Source organism: Anas acuta, chromosome 16 (assembly GCF_963932015.1).
Source record: "Anas acuta chromosome 16, bAnaAcu1.1, whole genome shotgun sequence".
In the NCBI taxonomy this organism is placed as follows: Eukaryota; Metazoa; Chordata; class Aves; order Anseriformes; family Anatidae; genus Anas; species Anas acuta.
The window spans coordinates 13,806,604-13,819,272 of NC_088994.1; the positions used below are offsets into that span (position 1 = coordinate 13,806,604).

The 12,669-nt window shown below is 46.8% G+C and overlaps 1 protein-coding gene across 1 annotated transcript in view; it reads left to right on the forward strand.

Annotated features, from left to right (window-relative positions):
• NTSR1 (neurotensin receptor 1) overlaps positions 1-12,669 on the forward strand; it is a 52,393-nt gene that overhangs the window by 11,551 nt on the left and 28,173 nt on the right. The window lies entirely within an intron of this gene.

The following is a 12,669-nucleotide window of genomic DNA, read 5'->3' on the forward strand; positions in this document are numbered from 1 at the left end:
AACTCCTTCGGGCTCCGTTGGCTACTGCAAGCACAGCTCTTAGAGAAGAACACGCTGCTGAGCAGCTAAAGAGCCACAGGTTGGTGTATGGAGACCCAGGGAAAATGCTGCCTGGCTTCTTCAGTCCTTTCAAACAAGTCTGGTTGGGAAAGGGAAAATTTCAGAGCATACGCTAGAGGTTTTTATCGTATCATGTATTGCCGAGCCAAATTCCATCCCTTAAATATCGCCCAGGCAAAAATTGCTTTTAAGGGCTCTCTGGGGCTGCCCTTCCTGTTGTGAGGTTATGTCCCCTGCTCACGCACAAAAAAGTCCAAATTACCTCTCTGTTTCCTGATGGGAAGGTTGCTGGTTTCTCCTCCATGCAATAATGGAAACCATTGTTAAACTCATTGACTACTTAAGTGAAAAAAAGTAACTTAGTTTCAATTAAAAAAAAAAAAAAAGGCAGTAAGAAATCCTTTGGCAGCCTGTAAAAAATAGAAGTAAAGAGACAAGGGCAGGAACAGGGCAAGAAATGACAGTTTTATAGACCTCCTGCTGTGCAGAAGAGGCCTTTCTGCCTGTAAAACAAGGCTGCATCTCTCTCAGAGCAGCTCCTGCCCCATTCTGCACAGCTGTGGCTGGAGCACGGCCCAGCAGCCGCTCGCCTGCTCTGCACCCTGCATAGGATCACCTGGCCCAAAACAGGCAGGGACCATGCTCACCAGTGCCACAAATCACAGCCGTGCCTTCAAATCCAGCCAAAACACACTGCAGGGTGGTTTTTCACTAATCCCATGAGAAGAGGCCGGTTGGAGTGATTTACGGGGCTTTCCCCATTTCCCAGTTTTACAGGGCAGGGACTGGTGGCTCTGGGGCCGGCGGCAGTGCCTAGCAGAGGTGAGTCCCTGACTTTCCCTGCAGGATGACACCACGGGGCTGGCACCATCCTGAGCAGTCCTCATGGCAGCAGACAGCAGCTTGCTTTTAAGGCCATGTCTATCGATCCGGCTGTAGGGATTATTTAGACTCACGCCCTGCGGGTACCACCGATACAACCCCAAAGCCCAGCTGCAGATTTGCTGGGCACTAATTTCTTTCCAGCAGTGGATTTTCTTTCCCCTCTGGGAGGCTGATCCACAGCCCCATGCCTTGCACCAAAGGAATACCTTGACATTCAGGGCAAGAGGTATTTCTCTCTATTTCCATCCTACAAATTTCCCTCTCTGGTGTCACCTAGGGGCTGTTTAAGCCCTGCTGTGAGCTCCTTGGGGTGCAGTGATGCACAGCCTCTGGGCAGCTATTTCTCCTGCCCTTCCTGGGAGAGAACAGCCTGAAAATTGTTATCAGCAAACACCGAGCTGTGAGTTGTGACTTGCCAGCCTGGGACAGCAGTTGTTTTGATGGAGCTTTCACACCTTCATTTGATATTCCGGTAAAGTTCTGTTGGAGATAAGGGATCCAGCAAACAGGCCTTTTGTGTCCTGTCACAAAGAATGAATTGCAAAGACTGCTGAAGAAAGCAGAGTTATTATCCAGGGAGACAAGAAATTCAGCTGAAAATGAGCGTGGCTTTGTCATTAGCGATTGGGGCTGCCGTTAACAGTTCTAGCTGCAGCTCCTCAGGAACGCGGCTCCTGCAGAGCTGCTTGGGATGGAAAAGGGGGCGACTCGGGGATGAAATGTGCACTGGTCAACCCTAAAAAAAAAGCAGTTTGTTCCAGGACTCACCCACAAAATGCTTCAGCTTTTTCTCCTGCTTCCAAGACAGCATTCAAGAGAAGTGGGCTGGTTTTGGGGCAGCACGGGGCTGCTGCCCAGCCTCTGCCAGCTGCTGGGTGCAGTTCTGGGCTTGAAGGTGAAGGAGCCAAGCTTGCCTGGAGCACCAGTATCAAATGCACTGATAAAATAAACAGAGATTTCCCCATTATTAATACTGTTTAGATAACTTTGAAAAGCTTATTATTCAAAGCAAATGAATTACACAACCTTTTTCCCTATTTTTGGCTCAAAAAGGAGGCAGCGAATTTCCTTTTTCAGCGCAGAACATTTGTGCTTTTCGCCACGATTCAGGGAACGGTTCTGCGCGTTGAAACCGGATGATTCACGGTGACACATCCTGTGCTGGCACACGGCCCCATCCCAAAAGCCTCGATGCACCGTGCAGTCCAGGCTGCGCCTCTCCAAAATTTGGGCTTGCAGCTGCAGTGAGCCTTGGGGAACCGTCTGCAAGGACCTGATCCCTGCACCACATGGGAGACGTCTCACTGCTCACCTTGCAGAGATTTCAGGTACAAGTCAGCATCAGAGCTGAGCAGGGACGTGTTTCATTACCTCTCTTTAATTAAAGCACCTCCTAATTGGAGATGTGGGATTATTTTATTATTATTTTTAATGCAGGACAGGTATGGAGCAGGAAGGGCAGGAGCTTGGGTCCCTGTCCCAAAGGCTGTCCTTGCAGTGCTGCGAGGAAAATCCTTTCCCAAAGGAGTTGTTCGTGGCAGCTCTGCTGTCGGGCTTTTGGGTGTTACCTCCCCAAGCAAGGACACGTGGCTCAGGAACTTCAGGCTGCTGCGACAACACTGTTGTCCTCTAGCTTTTCCATTTCCATCCAATTAAAATGTTATTGTTTCACTTGTTTGCATGCTGAATAAGGAGATAGGGATGGAGAGAGCGGCTGTTTGGTAACTTGTTGTCTGCAGAGGTACAGATGAGCATGAATCACACTGTCACACTCCTGCTTTCTCTTTTCTTATGGCTCTCTGACATCAAATTGCAGATAAAGGGGGAAAAGCCTGGGTGTCAGTGACACTCAATTTGCTTTTTCCCTTGGGTCTCATGGAGGGATGGTGATGTGCCCAGGCTGGCTCTGGGGCGGTTGCTGGCTGCAAGTGAGCAGCATTTTGAGGAAGAGGGGAACCTTCATCCCCAGCTGCAGGGAGGCAAAGCCACAGCCGAGAGCTGGGCACGTGAAATGGAGGTGGAGGTGCAACAGGCAACGTGGCTGGGTTTCGAGGCTGCGAGCTGGAACCTGCCCATTTAAAGTCTCCCCTGCTCCAGGTGTGTCCGTAGCCCTGAAGCTTCACGTGTGCCTTTGCAGGGTATTTTTAGCAAACGTCAGTTTAGCGAAGGGTGCAGAGAAGTAGAGCATCAGCGTGTGGAGGAGCTGTCATCCCGCTTCCAGTCTAGCAGGAGTAACACATTGACTTATTTATGAGCGCAGCCAGCTCCCTTCTCTCCACGTCTAACAATCTGCTTTACCACTCCCAGCACAGGCAAATCATTTCACTGTCAACAACTTTGCCTTCTTAATAAAATCTAAAGGCTTATTAAGCAAGATCTGATGGAACTGGAAATGTTTGCGGATTATTACTTTTTTGTCATTCTTTCCAAAATATTCCACGCTTTCACTGTCTGAATCAGCGAACAGCAGACACTGCTCTGGCCAAAAAGGAGGGAGAGGAAATTATTTTTCAAAGCATGAAGAGTGCTGGATAAACCATTGGCTGCAGCAATTCCCAGAGGCTGTGCAAGCCTTGGGTTGTTAATGCAGTGCTCACTTGCACCGATTTTCTGCTGCTTTGGCTCTAGCTCCACCTTCCACCCTGGGAGGTGGGCTGGCAGGAGGGCAGCATCTCGCCAGCCCCAGCAGTTCCCAGTTTCCTTTCCATCTCTCCTGAGCTGCACCAACAGCCCCTTCTTGAAGGAGTAAAAGAGCCTGAGAGCACAGCAAATGTCAAGCAATGAATTAAATTTGCAAGATGACGTCCCATACTTTGTACCCAGTAGGAGAAACTTAATCTGTTAGCTGGAAATGCCCGTGTCAGGAATGACTAATGTCAGCCCAGGTGATGCCTGGAAAATTAAGATATTTGGTGCTCCCTGCAGAGAAAGAGCAGGAGGATGCCTCTCAGTGTCACACTAGGAAGAAGATATGAAGAGCTGGAGGGAGGTGAAGGCAGGGGGCCGTGAAGACCTGCAGCACCCACCAGCAATGCCCAAAGAAGTCCTGAAGCCTGGCGGTGGGTTTTCTGCCTGCACTGGTGCTCAGGAGGATGCCAGCTTGATTTCGGTGCTTAGATTTTGGTGTCCCATCAAACAGTGCTTGCTGTGTGAGCGGTCCAGAGCCAGGTGGCCAGGGCAATGCAGTTAAGGCTGTCAACCACCAAGATGGGCTTGGCTGAAACAACACAGATTCGAAGCTAAAATGCCCTCGTGCTTCATCGATAGAATTATTTTTTATGAAAAAGGCCACTTCTCATTAAACAATTGTCTGTCATAATTGTCTCTAAAGGTGTCATTACCGAGAAGTCAGCTGTCACTGGCACAGATGTACTCATGGAGATGTCTCTGCCTAATTCTAATGAACCAGCCCCACGCAGCATTGCTGCAGGACACAGAAACAGCCCTGGGGTGCACTGAGGGGTGTCACAGCTCGGCCTTGGCTTTCCCCAGATGCTGGTGTGGTGTCTCCGGGCTGCTGTGGCAGGAGAAGTTGATCCTCCCTTGCTCTGAGCCATTTTCAGTGCTTGTCACAGGAAAACCAGGCTCAAAGACTGCGGAGATGCAGCAGCCCATGGCAAGAGCAGCACTCCTGCCACTCATTCTCCTTCATCCCCTCTCTCCACTGGAGATGTTCCTCCTTCACTTGGGTTTTGTGGCTTTGGAGTGAAATAATTCATGATAAAAGGAAAAAAATAATGTGTTTGGATCAAACCAAGAAGAAAGACTTCAGAAATTTAGCAGAGATGAGAGAAACAAAGCAATTAGTTTGGGGTTGACCTACAGCACTTTGTTTGTGAATAAAGCATTTAATTTGAGCTGAGGTGAAATACTTTTCTTCCTATTTGGCTTCTAACCCTTCCTTCTTTTTTATTTAGCTTAGGACAGTTCTGAAATAAAGCAGAAGTTCAGCGTGTTTTTTCACTTAATACGCTGAAATGAGATGTGTTAACATTTGTCTCAAAATACTGCAAGAGTTCAACATTTCCCCCCTTTTTTTCTTGTCAATTCTGTTCCTCAAATTTAACTTGAATCCTCAAGCAGCTTTTGGTCTCCTTCCAAAAATTCGCTGTTCATCAAATTCACCAGTCTCTGGAGAAGATGAGCTGCCTGTAACTCCTGATCCTCGAGCAAGGGCAGAGCTGTGCCCCTTTGGCTTGGGACTCCCAGTCCCTTGGCATCAGCCTTCGCCCTGCGTGTCCTGCTGAGGCTCCCCATGTGCTGCATCCCATTTCAGCAAATGCTTTCAATGGAAGGGGGCAAAAAGACACAGCTTTTGCAGCAAGGGTGCACAGAGCAGCTACCCACAGCCTCCAACACGGGTACAGCAGGCGTCAAGGGGCACAAGGTTTGCCCTTTCACTTAATCCTGGCAATTAAGGGCAGTCCATTATTTGCATCTCCTCATAGGAGTATGACATTTTTTAGGTGTTTTTGTAATGAGTATACCTGCAATTTGCTCAGTCCTTTTTTCAGCTTCTCTTTGCCTTATGACAGCACACGATATAGCCTTAAATGCACAAAGCTTTTAAATTATACAAGCAGATCATCCTGGTTATATTTTTCATACAGCTTTCAGTGTCTCACTGCAGAGTCAAAGCATGTCTGCCTCAGATTCATCAAACACTGAGCCAGGTTCCACTTCTTTTAAGCATTTCAATTAATGCATAATAAATAAGTAAACAAAAACATAAATTTTCCCCTAAAAGTTAGGCGCAGCCTTCTTGGCATTGTCTCTTGATTCATGTTGTTTAAAGTATTTGTTTTCTAGCGTAGCCTTTTTTTAGCCTGCTCATGTTCCTCCCCTGCTGAAGATCAAATGTTTTCCCTCGTCTGTGCCAGGTTTATACCAGAGAGATCCTGCATGAAGAGTCTTTAATAAGCTCCCTAATAGGCTCTAAATATAATAATCCAAATAGCACTCAACTGGCTGGTGCCTCTCTCTCTTTACGTTTGGTTCGGGCTCTTTATTTTTGCTCAGAGGTTGTGCAAGAACTCTGACCGTATCGTGAACCATCAGACAAATCCCCTTTTTCATCTGCATGATCCTTGCTTTGCCAAGGGCTGAGCAGCAGAGCAGAACCTCTGCGTGCCTTTTGGATAAGCCCCAGACAGGTCCCCACCTGTGCGACGTTTCGGTGCGCTCCGTCGGGTTTGAGCCCTGCCTTCAGAATTAAAGCCATCCCTGGTATTAGATGCACGCGTTTTGAGCAAAAAGCCGTTTCTTCATGCAAAAGGAGGAAAGATCAGAGAAGGTGGTTTCAAAATTAAACTGAAAGAGCCATTGCAGGGCTGGCTGCTTGTGGCAACTGTGCCTGCAAAGAGACCTGGGTCAGGACTGAGCGAGGAGCGACCTACACCTCTCAGCTCCCTCACAGAAGCTGTGATCTTGGAAAAGTGGTCAGAGCTGCATAATCCTGTCCTTGGGGCTGTGCTTATCCAAATTAAGCCATGTAGGAAGGTAAAAGGAGTAAGATGTGTAAGTAAAGAAGAGCTATTTTCAGTAATAAGCTGGGTGTAATCAAAGGAAGATGACAGCATGGTTGGGGTTGGGGATAGAAAGTTCCTATACCAACAAATAAAAAGGAGAATATCAAGTAGAAGTAATATCAAGATTAGAGAGAAATTAAGGTAACCAGCAGCAAACCCTGTAAGATTCAGGTGATCAAGAAAGAGGAGAGAAGGCAAGAGAAGCACACCTTGGTGTGGGGATGTCTGGATGCAGGTGACCCAGCTTCGATGCCTTGTCTGGGTGAGCACGGAGGCAGCGGCATCTAAAAAATCCCCAAAGGAAAACATCTGTAGCAGTGGTAAAGGGATGCAGAGCAAATCCTCCAGGCTGGCTGAGGTCTGGTGTTGCTCTAGTGTTTGTCCTCTTCGCTGACGATCACTCACATGTTGATGGTAAACAGCAGCCCAGCAGGGAGTTGGGTCTTGCAAACGTTTAATTTCTACCTTAAAATCAAGCGATGCCTCTTGGAGCTGGTAATTCAATACAATGACTCACATCAGTGGCTCCCATTGCCATCGGCTTTACCTGCAGAGTTTTTCCCTTGCCTGCTCCATGGAGTGCATCAAACATGAAGGAAGCAGTATTTACATCCTTGCTTACACCTGGCTTTGAAGACACATAGAAGGCAAGAATCAGAAGGGAAATGTGCTGCCACTCGTGTTGCTTTGCCCACAGTGCTCCTTGCTGAGCCCCGCTTGGCTGAGACGCTGTGATCCACAGCTTCACAGGATCCGGGGTCAGTATGTAGCAAGCACTTGCCTTCATCCTTGCTCCCCCTACTCCAGCACCCCTGCTTCTCCTTTTCTTTTTCTCTCTCTCTCTTTTTTTTTTTTTTTTTTTTTCCTTTAAAGACACCGTTGTTTTAATTTCTACGGCTTGGTTTCAGAGTGAGCACCATATAGCAATTAGAAGAGTTGCTTTTCCAAGGTACTGCAAATTCATTTCAACAACTACAGGCTTGGCTAGCAGGCCAAATTCCCTCTGTATTGGTGCAATGGCACGCCTCTTTTCCTGAAGTCTACATATTGCTTTATTCATTTATAATATCCATGTATTCAGCCTGCCAGCCTGGCATTTCAGCTCCCTCGTGGATTTTTTTATTGCCTTTAGTCAAAGCAATATTACGCAGGAGTTAGATTGAGGTATGGAAAGTCAGACGTTCCGGGTCACTTTCAGGCTTTATTTAATAATAAACCTTGCTAGAAAACAGAGGAAGGCATTGTGAAAATGCTTGCAAAGAAGAGGTTTAGATCAGATCTGGTTATTTTCTGCCTCAGTTTATTAACCTGAAAAAAAGGAATAATAAAAACTTTCTCGTACCCAGAAGGGAACGGATGGTTTTGCTTAATGAACCACATAATGTCTTTGTCCATAAAACGCTGAATAAATTTGACTTCCTTCCGCTATTTCAGTGCTATGTACGCTGCTCTCTCTCCATGAAAATTCATCGCCGTACCTGAACGCTGAGAGCTAATGAGAATTCTCTGCACTTAAAGGGCTGAAATTAAAATATCGCAATTACCGAAGTATCTTCCATTAGATGGAATTATTTATGAGAACTTGTCACTTAAAAGACGTTAGTTTTTTACTGATTCAGAAATCAAGAAGTTTAAGGCTGTTGTCATATTTTTTTTCTACCAGCCTGACATGGGAGCTTCTCTTCCTACGTTGCAGGGAGTTGTTTGGGAGAGCAAAGCCCAAGATTTCTGGCATCTTCTTTATCCACTCTAGCTCAAGTAGAGTCTCTTGAAACACTTCAGAGCTGCAGAGCTTCATCCTCACCAGATTTGATGCTCATCCTTCTCATGACCAGTCCTCCATGGGGGGTGAGCCTAGAAAGATTGAAATGTATTGTCTTGACACTGAATTTAGGGGAACACCACCCCACCAAATAATTAAATAATTACATTTTTCAGTATTTCTGGCAGAGACAAGCCTGAACTTAACATCCCAGATCTTTTATGTCCCTGCTCATATCCTCAAATCTTGGGGGTTCATTTTATAAGGGCAGTCTTATGCCAGCTGAATAATTCACCCTTGTTGTAACTTTGGGCTGCATCAGAATTTCTTTTCGACCGGAAGAGGAAAATATTCGAAATGCTTCTGTATTCCATTGTGAGGCAGGATTTCGCCTGCAGAGAAAACACCCGTTGTTAGAATAATGAACTGAGAAGCACGCAAGCAAACAAAAAATATTGGCTAGCAGGTCCTTCTTTTATTGCACGTAGGAGCAGACACCTCAGTTATACATCAGAAAATCAATGTGAGTGTGACTCGCCTGCTAACTGGTCAGCAAGAGTGAGTCAGCTTGGTCCTTGTGGTGCAAAGTCACTAAGGAAGGTAAGGATGCCGTCACCCATGGGCCCCTGGCAGCAGGAGAGGCACCCAAAGGCCTCGGGGTGTGGGGGAGCTGAAGAACATCCTCACATGCCATAAGAACAGTATTTGCCGTGGTCAGTCTTGAGTTAGTTAAAGCATTGGCAGCAGCTCTTCTCAGATGTAGCTGCTTAAATACATTTCTTGGTGTAAGGGTAGGAGAGGTCAATGTAAAGCTTGGCAGATTTTTTTTTTCCTTTTTCATTAGCCTTTTGCAAATAGAGACATTTTTGTGAAGTGAATAGTGATACCGCTGTTTCTCCAGCCCTGCCTTGCTGTTGAAGGGAGAAAAAAAAAAAAAAAAGCCTGGACAAACTAATTGCATTTCAAGGTAGCAGATACAAAAAGTCATCGGTCACGGAAAGGAGGAGAATGTTTCCTGAGCAAGCCAATTTGCCCGTTCTTGAGGCAGACGCGTGCAGATATGTGCCTTCAGCTGGGGGCTGCAAGCACAGCCAGGCATGGGTAAATACACATATGTATGTATGTGGATATACATGAGTACATGTAATATCCATGTATATATATATAATATACACGTATATCACGGTCAGCCTTCAGCTAGGGGGCTCCTTCCTTACTGTTAGATGGCATCAAACAGGAACGTGGGCTGTCAGCCCGCTGCTTGGTAGCAAAGCCAGGTGCTGCAAATGAAACGGCCTCCATCTCCCTGGGCTTCTTCTGAAACCGGTTTTGAGAAGTGAATTAAAAAAAAAAATTAAGGACTAGATACTCAATTCTTGGCTATGAATATTTATGGCAATATTGGACTTGCAAATGTAAGATAATTTAAATGTCAAAACCGGTGTAAAGTCTTTCCTTCGGAGGATAAGTCAGAGAAAATTAATCTTGATTACAAGTCATAACATAGGGAAATTAGCATCTTAGGGCATCAGTGATAAACACTTCTGTACTATCCTCTTTATAAGCCATGTACTTTATGAAGATAAGAATTAATTTTAATAAAAAAATCACCCCTTAATTAACCAGTTAGGTAATTAACAGGGAAATCCTGGTTGCATGCATGACACTGTGATTATTTCATCGTGCTAAACCGCCTCCTCTTCTGCAAGGACTCTGCCTCCACAGCTGTTTGGAGAGGAGAAGTTTCTACCTGAGACTGACTCTTCTTGTATCTGGGAGACCTGCCTTAGGGATAAACGTAGTGATTTTTGCAATTACTTTCTTGTGCTTAAAAAAGGAAATGATTTTAGTTAATGCATAGCAAAGGTCAGTGTAAGCAGCATCTCTGCAAGCGGAGGATGCTGCTACTGTCAACCTTTGCAGCCAAGCTCAGACCCTTGAACAGGACCAAGGGCTTGCAGGGATTTTCCCTGTCTGCAGGGATTTTGCTCCTGCTTTGTGCACTGCTAAAGTCAGGGTGTCAGAACTAGTTTCTGCTCTAGCTCTTATGTCAGCATTTTTAGCCATTCCTCCGCAGACCTTTGGGGTTTTGAGAGAAGCAATTCTGAAAAACAGCCCTGCTGTGAACTGGCTGCAAATTGCCATGCAGGAGGCTGAACTGCCATGGGGAAATAGAGATTTTTCTAACCTGTAATCAGAATCTGAATGCAAGGAATAGCAACGTATGTCTTTGCAGGCAGCCATGCCCTGTACAGGATCCAAGGCGTCCATTCACCTGGCACCTCACACTTGCCTCACCCATCGGACTTTTAGCTCATCTCCAATGCTGGCCACAGCCAGCTGATTTGGGGTAAGGTCTGAAGAAATTTAGAACAGAAAAGAAAGCAGCTCACAGACAAAACATCTTCCTCGTGCCAGTCACCTGCGGGCCGAATTAAGCCTCAAAGCAGAGGTTGCATGAACTGTTCAGGACTGACTCCTCAGCAGCCACACCAGAAACACATCTGACATTTGGCCTGTTGGTCTCATTTGCAGTCTTATCCTCTGGCATTTTAATTTCATGTGTTCATTTTGCACTTAAAAAAATAATAATAATCATAAAATAAATTAGAAAAACAATCAATTCTGACAAATGGACATGCCACAGGACTTGTCTTTGTTATGGTTTACATAGAGCGCCATGACCTGGGCATGTTCTGCCTTGGGATCATTTCCTGAAGCACTGTGTGGATTTGGGGTTATTGTGGCCTTGTGGCTGTCCAGTTAGGTTTGGCACCTGCAGCTCCAAAACCCTGCTGGGGTAAACTGGGACCTCATCTGTTCACCATGGTGACTTTAATTAGCCAACAGAGGTGCTGGCACCAGGCAAGGATGGCTCATATCTGCTCTCCTCTCCAGCCACGTTAGGTTTGCAATTGCTCTCTCTGCTACCACCTTCCTTGCTCCCCATTGAGCCATGGGGTACTTCCATTCTCCCTCTGCTATTCCCATTTTCACCCGCTGGTTTATTTACCCCCGGGGTTTGCTGAGGTGGGAGGGCAGCACTCTGAAACCAGCAGATCCTCTGAGATCCTGGGAGACATCAGGTCCCCCTGCAGCTCCTCGCCTTGTCTCATCGCCCTGGCAAAATGGCTTTTCTCCAAAGACGGGGCCCCTCCTCAGGGTGACACCTGTAATTCTACAGTAAGGGCAGCAGAGTGCATAGTGTTACTGTAAAAATATCAAGTGGGGCCTTTTAAGTAGTCTGGAAGGCTGTGCGTGAGTAAACACCCCAGTTTCCCTCTGGGAGCTCACATTTTTCCATGCAATGCTGCTTCAAGACCCCAGGTACCATTGCCACAGCCCTGAGCACCCCCTGCGGCACAGGTAGACCCATCTCAGCCAGATTTAATGCACCTACTTGTGGAAGGAGGGATCGTGTGGGTGGAGACACCCGAGATGACCATGTCCAGTTGGGGACCTCTTGCAAGTGCTCTTTTCCTTGAAAGCCTGGCTCTGGCAGTGCGGAGCTAGCTAAGCCATCGCTCCCCATGGTCTCTTGTGCCCAGCACAGGAGTTGGGCCAAGCCTTGTGTCCACCCTGCATGGAGAGCAACCTGTCCAAAACTTCAGGCATGGAAACTGCTGGCTGATATGCCAATGCACGGCGGTGCTCGGTTCTCCAGCCTCCTTTGAAAAAAGGTAGCTCTGAGCATCTCAAGTTTCTGCTTTAGTTTTTGTCCCTTCCTGACTCTATCTGAGCCGTTTGTGTTTCATCCTTTCAACACAGAAAAGAAAAAAGGAGAAAAAAAAAAAGAAAAAGAAAAAAAGGTGACATACACATTGAATGAGAGTGAATAGGGTTTTTCGCACCCAATGGACAGATTTCTTCCCCTTCCTCCTCCAGCACTTCACATCTTCTTCCCTCTCTCTCTTGCTGTAAATATCCTCAGCAATGGACAGACCCTAAAAGTGCCCTGAGGAGCACGCAGAGCTGTGCAGAAACCACCAGCCACGCTCAGACTGCACAAGCTGGGCTAAGAAAGCACCAACAGATTATTAAAGGGCCTTTCCAGAGCAAGAAGCTGTCCAGGACAGAGGCTGGAGGTCCCCATGAAGCTACAATCTCCTATTCTGGGCCAAGAGGAGGACTGAGAGCCACCAGGGCCACCAGTGAAGGGGACAAGGCTTCCTCCTGGTCCTGATTCCCCCCAGAACAGCCCCTGGATTCCCAGATTTGAGCACGGTGACTGCAATGCGCATGGACAAACCCTGTGCTGGTCCACTCATTCAGCAAGCCCTGCAGGTAGCCCAGAGGAAAGGCACCTTATTTCAGCTGCTCCCAAAGTCAGCAGGAAGAGACCTGAAAAAATGGACTGTAACATAACAACATAACGAGACGTCTGGTGATGAAGGCTGCCTGACAAAGGCAGACGTGCCAGCGTCCCCCCCTGCA